The sequence below is a fragment of the Malania oleifera genome, chromosome 8 (assembly GCF_029873635.1).
Source record: "Malania oleifera isolate guangnan ecotype guangnan chromosome 8, ASM2987363v1, whole genome shotgun sequence".
In the NCBI taxonomy this organism is placed as follows: Eukaryota; Viridiplantae; Streptophyta; class Magnoliopsida; order Santalales; family Ximeniaceae; genus Malania; species Malania oleifera.
The window spans coordinates 91386161-91393405 of record NC_080424.1 but is presented as its reverse complement, the minus strand read 5'-3'; positions in this window follow the sequence as shown (position 1 = coordinate 91393405).

Sequence of the window (7245 nt, the reverse complement as noted above, 5' to 3'; positions counted from 1 at the left end):
GATGGAGGTCAGGGGTTTATAGCATTTGTGAAAGAAGTATCTGAAAATGAATTGAAGATTGACAGCACCCCAGTAGTACGAGAATTTCTAGATGTTTTTCTAGAGGAGCTACCAGGGTTGCCTTCTGTGCATGAGGTGGATTTTCCTATAAATTTACCTCCAGGGACTATGCTGATTTCTAAGGTTCCTTATCGTATGGCTCCAGCTGAGTTAAGAGAATTAAAGGAGCAGTTGTAAGATTTGTTGAATAAGGGATTTATACGACCCAGTGTATCGCTATGGGGAGCTCCAGTGTTGTTCGTACGGGTCCATGAGGATGCGTATTGATTACACGGAGATAAATAAAGTTATTATTAAGAATAAATATCCTCTACCCCGTATAGACGATTTGTTTAATCAGCTCCAAGGTACACGGGTATATTCCAAAATTGACCTCAGATCCAAGTATCATCAAGTAAGAGTAGTGAGGGACGTCGCGAAGACAACCTTTAGGACCAAGTACGGCACTATGAATTTCTCGTTATGCCATTTGGTTTGATGAATGTCTCGGCTGTGTTCGTGGACTTGATGAACAGAGTTTTTTACCAGTATCTAGATCAGTTTGTAGTAGTTTTCATTGATGATATACTGGTGTACTCGAGGAGCATGAGGTACATTTGAGGCAGGTGTTGCAGACACTCAGAGAGGAGAAGCTCTATGCCAAGTTTAGCAAGTGTCAGTTCTGGCTTGAGAAGGTTGCATTTTTAGGCTATGTGATCTCAAGAGACGGTATTTAAGTGGATCCCAGCAAGATTGACACTGTGGTAAATTGGGCTAGGCCGAGAAATGTGTAGGAAGTTAAGAGCTTCTTAGGACTGGTAGGTTATTACCGCCGATTTGTGGAGGGATTTTCAGCTTTTTCAGGTCCTCTCACGCAGTTGACTAGGAAAAATGCCAGATTTGTGTGGGATGAAGAATGTGAGTAGAGCTTCCAGGAATTAAAGCAGCGGCTCGTCACTGCTCCAGTTATGACGATTCCATCGGGAAGTGATGGCTATGTTATTTACAGTGACGCGTCTTTGAAATGGCTTGGTTGTGTGTTGATGCAGCATGGTAGGGTGATAGCATATGCATCTAGGAAGTTGAAAGAATATGAAAAGAACTACCCTACTCACGATTTAGAATTGGCTACGGTTGTACATGCACTTAAGATCTGGAGGCATTACCTTTATGGTGAGAGGTGTGAGATATTTTTTGATCATAAGAGCCTAAAATACTTCTTTACACAAAAAGAGTTGAATATGCGGTATAGGAGATGGTTGGAACTCATTATGGATTACGACTGTACCATCAGTTACCACCCAGGTAAATCAAATGTGGTGGCTGATGCTTTGAGCCGTAAATCAGGAGACACGGCACAACTGGTAGCGGTAGTTCAGCATCCGATTTAGATGGACTTAGAAAAACTCGGTGTGGAATTAGTGGAGAATGATTCTCAGTCGCTTATTGCCAATTTGGTGGTACAACCCACATTGCATGAAAGATTAAAGCTACTCAAAGAGATGATCCGGAATTGGCAAAGGTGATAGCCAAAGTACAGGATGGTCAGGGGGAAGAGTTCGGTATTTATGATGATGGGACTTTGAGATTTCGCACCAGATTATGTGTGCTTGCAGATGACAGCATCAGGAGGACGATTTTAGAGGAGGCACACAGATCTCTACACACTGTTTATCCTGGTAGTACGAAAATGTATAGGGATCTGTGGGAGTATTTCTGGTGGAGTGGCATGAAAAAGGGAGATAACAGAATTTGTGCGGTAGTGTTTCACGTGCCAGTAGATTAAAGCTGAGCACCAGAGACCGACTGGTTAGTTGCAGTCACTTTTCATTCCTGAGTGGAAGTGGGACCACGTATCCATGGATTTTGTTACTGGGCTGCTGCCGGTGCCGCATGGTTAGAATGCCATCTGGGTAATAGTTGATAGGTTGACGAAGAAAGCGCACTTTCTGCCCATTAAAGTCAGCTACCCTATGAACAGGTTAGTAGAGATTTACATATAGGAGATTGTTTGACCCCATGGAGTGCTATTCATAGTCTCGGACCGTGATCCACGTTTTACATCACGGTTCTAGAGGAGCTTACAGGAGGCGTTGGGGACTCAGCTAGCGTTCAACACCGCTTTCCACCCTTAGACCGATGGTCTAATTGAAAGAACAATCCAAGTATTAGAAGATATGTTTCGTTCCTGTGTGCTAGACTTCAGAGGTAGTTGGATTTAGTTTTTGCTGCTAGTTGAATTTGCTTATAATAACAGTTATCAGACTAGCATCGGCATGACACCTTATGAGGCATTATATGGTAGGAGATGCTGATCTCCTCTTTTCTGGGATGAAGTAGGCGAAAGGAGAGTTTTGGGTCTAGAGATAATTCAGTAAGTGTGTGATAAAGTCTGACTTATTCGAGACAGGATCAGTGTAGTGCAGAGTCAACAGAAAAGCTACGCGGATACTCGCTGCCAAGAACTGAAATTTGAAGTGGGTGATTATGTATTTCTTAGAATAAATCCACTAAAGGGGATCTTGAGATTTAGGAAGAAGGATAAGTTGAGCCCTAGGTTTATTGGTCCATTTGAGATACTTGAGAAGATTGGGTTAGGAGCCTATCGACTAGCTTTACTGCCATCTCTATTTTGAGTTCATGACGTATTTCATGTTTCTATATTAAGGAAATACGTCCCAGATCCTTCCCATATCATCAGCCATGCAGAATTGGAAGTCAATGAGATTTTAGCATATAAAGAAGCTCTAGTACAGATCCTAGATAGGAAAGACAAAAATTATGCAACAAGAAGATACCACTAGTAAAAGTTCTATGGAGAAACCACTCAATTGAAGAAGCCTCATGGGAGCTTGAAGATGACATCAGACGGAAATATCCCTATTTATTTGATGAATTATAGTATTGATGTATATGCTAAGATGGTAGTTTTATTTTGTTGAGTCCAGTATAATTGTAATGTAGAGCGTAGGTTAGGTAGTATTTTAGGTTTAGGAGAATTTTCTTTTATAGTTGTAATCTCCCAGAACTACGCATGTAATCATGGTATTCCTCCACCATAAGTGAGGGCAGGTAATAAAATAAGTAGACTATTTTCTTTTACGGAATGATGAAGAGTATAGATAAAGATATAGATAGTAAATTTTGAGCACGAAATTTTATAAAGAGGGGAAAATGTAGTGACCTAAAGAATAATAGTATTTAAATAATAAGAGGGAGAGAAATGGAAATAGAAATAGAAGGAGGAAAATTTCAAAAATTTCCAGGGTTCGTCGACGAATGTCTTCAGGATCTCATCGACAAGGTCCCATTTCATCAACAAGAAAATACCAAGTGAAGGTTTTGGGCTGCTCTGAATTTCGTCGACGAAGGGTAAGGTTCGTCGATGAATTTACTGAAGGACTCGTCGATGAGGTGACGTGTTTCGTCGACAAATCTGACCCTATAAATAGTGAAAACTTGGATTTTTATCACATTTTCAGTGCTCTCTCTCTCTCTCCTCTCTCTCATATGGTCCCTCTTCCTTCTCTCTTCGATTTCGGCCCCGCCAGTCACCGGATCGACGATCTGAAGCCACCACGACGCTTCTGGCAAAGTTCTCTGCAAGTCTGCCGGAGTGGATCGTTGGTGAAACGAAATTGGATTTCATCCCAAATTCAGGGTAAGACATTTTAGTCCATTTTTGGCCTTCTGACAGTTATAGGAAATGATGTAGGCAAAGAAATACTGATATTTTATTCTGGAAAATGTTGTTTTCAGATTGTTGTGTAGGAGGCCCTGCGGGTGTTAGGCCAGTAAACCATAGGGGTTTTCCAGTAGTCAGGTAAGGGAAATATGCTATGCTAGGTAATTTTTAAATATTATACAGTTTATTAAATTATGAAAATATTGGATTAAAGTATGGTGTGACTTGAGAATATGAATATAGTACGGAGATATGTTTTACGAATTTCAGTACCATGATTTTACGAATTTCAGTACTATAATTATACGAATTCTAGTACCATGATTATATGAATTCTAGTACCATGATTATACGAATCTCAGTACCATGATTATACGAATTTCAGTACTATGATTATGCAGTTTTCAGTGTTATGATTATACAGTTCTCAGCACTATGACGTATGAATTACAGTTATAGTTTATGCAGTATCATGGTTATTACGGTTATTTCAGAACCATGGTAAATTAGATAGTTGTATATAGAGATATATTATATAGTATCAGACCCTGTTGGAACATACAGCAGAGCACGGTACCGTTGCTACAAATATTATGTTATGTTATGAGTGAAACCACCTATTTAGATAATACGTGGTAGTAGGTCGATCACCTAGGCCCTTGACGTGGATAGGCTCCCCAGCAGATATGGGTTGAGGTGGGCAGATCAGACCGATGGAGTATAGTGATTTACCCTAGTCGGCCAGCCAGTGTAGATCCCGCTTACGGGCTGCACAACCCTGTCATGAGGGGTTAAATCATGACACACAATTATCCCCAAGAAAAGTTTTCAGTTATTATTACGTATGTACAGATTTACAGAAACAGGGAACATACTTACGTATAATAGAAGTATTTTGAATAATAACCTACAATACTGTTATGTTAAGCAACATGGAAATGGTGGTGAATTTTATTACTTGTACTGTATTTACCTATTCAGTTATACATGATTATATGAAAAAAAATTTCATAATATTATAGCTCATTTTCCACACACTAGTAATAGCATATTTCGTATTACTGAGCGTTGGCTCATCCCAATGTTGAATCATTTTTCAAGTGATCCAGGTAGGCGAGCAGATCAGACTCACAGATAGAGGGGCCACAGTACTGCCCTGTAAGTAAAGAGTGAGTATATTTTTTGGAGTGTTTTTGTATAGCCTTCACGAGTTGAGGATATTTTGGGAACAATGATATATGTAATTTTGGGAAACCTGTTAGCACTCTGGTATTGTATGCAATTATGTATATGGATATGGTTATTTGATTTTTGCTTCTCACTGCTTAGGCTAATGATTAGGTTTACCCCCAGTATGGTATCAGAGCATGTAGAATATCATTGAAAAAAAAATATGGAAATTTAGCAGGTCGTTACACATATCATGTCATGTAAAATCACGGCCCTTATGCCGGCATATATTTAACATACATAGTTTGAAATCTTTATACTGTTTTAATACCATACTTTAAACATAGTTCTCATATCATATTTAATATTTTCCTGAAAACCGCAATAACAAGCTGATATTACATAAAATCATATAATTTCATACTTATACCACACCAAGATGATTATTGTTCTATTCATAAAATCTGCACAAAATCATATTCCCTACTGAACTGTATTAAAATCATTTTCCTGTTAACACTAGTATTTCCAAACTTAGTTCTATAACATACATAATTTCCTTGGAAATAAAAACTCAATATTAATAAATAATTTCATGGAAATACTAACTTAGTTTATCCCCTTACCTGACTTATGGAAAAGCCAACAAATTACTCTAGAATTACACACGTGTATTCCCCAGCTAAACACCCTAAAATTTACATTTCCCCTAACAAAACTTTAATATACGGAGTGAAGCGAGAGAGCTCTATAAATCGTGTCGCATACTGCTGGACTAATAACTGACCCTACTTTAGACTCAGGAACTCCTCCATGTTAGCCTCCCTAATAGTAGCTGAAAAATATCTATCAAAGAACAATTCCTGAAATCGATCCCAAGTCATTGCTATCGGCGTAGTCCTCTGCTGCTTCAGAAGCCTCACAGCAGTCCACCACCTCTCAGCCTCTCCTATCAGTTTATAGGTGGTGAAGAGTGTAAGAACCTGAATTGTGTTGTATGGGTTAGTTATGTAAAAGAGGGGTAAAAAAAAAAATGGAATTGTACAGACTTCACCGACGAGGCCATAATTCATCGATGAAGGTAGAAGGCTTCTCGTCAAATAAATTCAGAGGTTCGTCGATGAGGAAAAGCCGAGAGGATTGGGAAAATTTAAATATCAGCGTTCGTTGACGAAATCCCTGAAGACCTCGTCGACGAGGACACCAATTCATCGACGAAATCCTTCGGGTCAAAGGTCTTTATAAGGATATTTTCAGTTGCTTCTTGGCTAAGTTTTGGTTTTCCTCTCTCTCTCTCTAGGATTTGAAGCTTTCTCTCTCTCTCCTCGATTGCTCCGCTGTTTGTTGCCAGAATCGTAAATCCAAAGTTACTACGTGGACTAGTGAAGGATTCTCTACATTTCTAGCGGATCGGAAGTCCATTTCGAGCGTTTTCGGGTTTCGGACTAAAATCGAGGTAAGGCTCAGTTTTTATTTCTGATTCAGTATATGTGTAGAAGTATGGATTGTAAGTATGTATTGTACTGTGGTTTGTAGGCTTTGAAGTCTCGGTTCATAGTTTTGAGGCCCGTAGAGTTTGTAGTTAGAATTCGGGTTAAGGTAAGGGGATTCTGTTTATATCAGTCCATTTTTGAAATCAGGATCAGTAAGCTTGTAGGCTACAATCATATGTATGTTTTGAATACTTATTTGGAAAAATCTACCAGGTAAAATGCGGGATTTTCAGGTTACAGTTTTCGGGAAAATTGGGGATTTCAAGTGTCATCTTTATTTTGTTTGGAAATCCGTTAGTTGTGTTAAAACTGTATTATTGAGGTGACCGTAATCCATATTTTCAAAAAATGTATACTTGAAAGTGTAAATGATATGATTTTCCGTAAACCAAATAAGTGTGGTATGTATGGTTGTATGTATTTGTTCCAGGTATTTGTAAAACAACTATGTGGCGGCTAATTACCGTACGCTGAAATGTATAGGGACGTGAGTTCCAAAATGATTCCAAGTTTTGTGAAATCGGCTAGTGGCAGCTAATTATCGTACGCCAAAACAGCTATGTGGCGGCTAATTACCGTACATTGTGCCATGGATCAGTTAACTACCGTAGGCAAGAGTGTCCGGCTCTATATCCAAGGGTATAAAATATCACCAGTCTAATTCCAGTTGGTCACTGAAGTGGTGTGAGCTATATGCTACATCGTATGAAGCAATGGATTCACTGTCGGCCTAGGTCGTTGCAGAGTAGTTTTGCATGTGGCAATGTAATCGGGGCGAGACTAGGTGACCTTGTGTAGTTGCGTATGTAGCAATGTAATCACTATTGGGCCTGAGTCGTAGATCTTCGTAGTTGCATG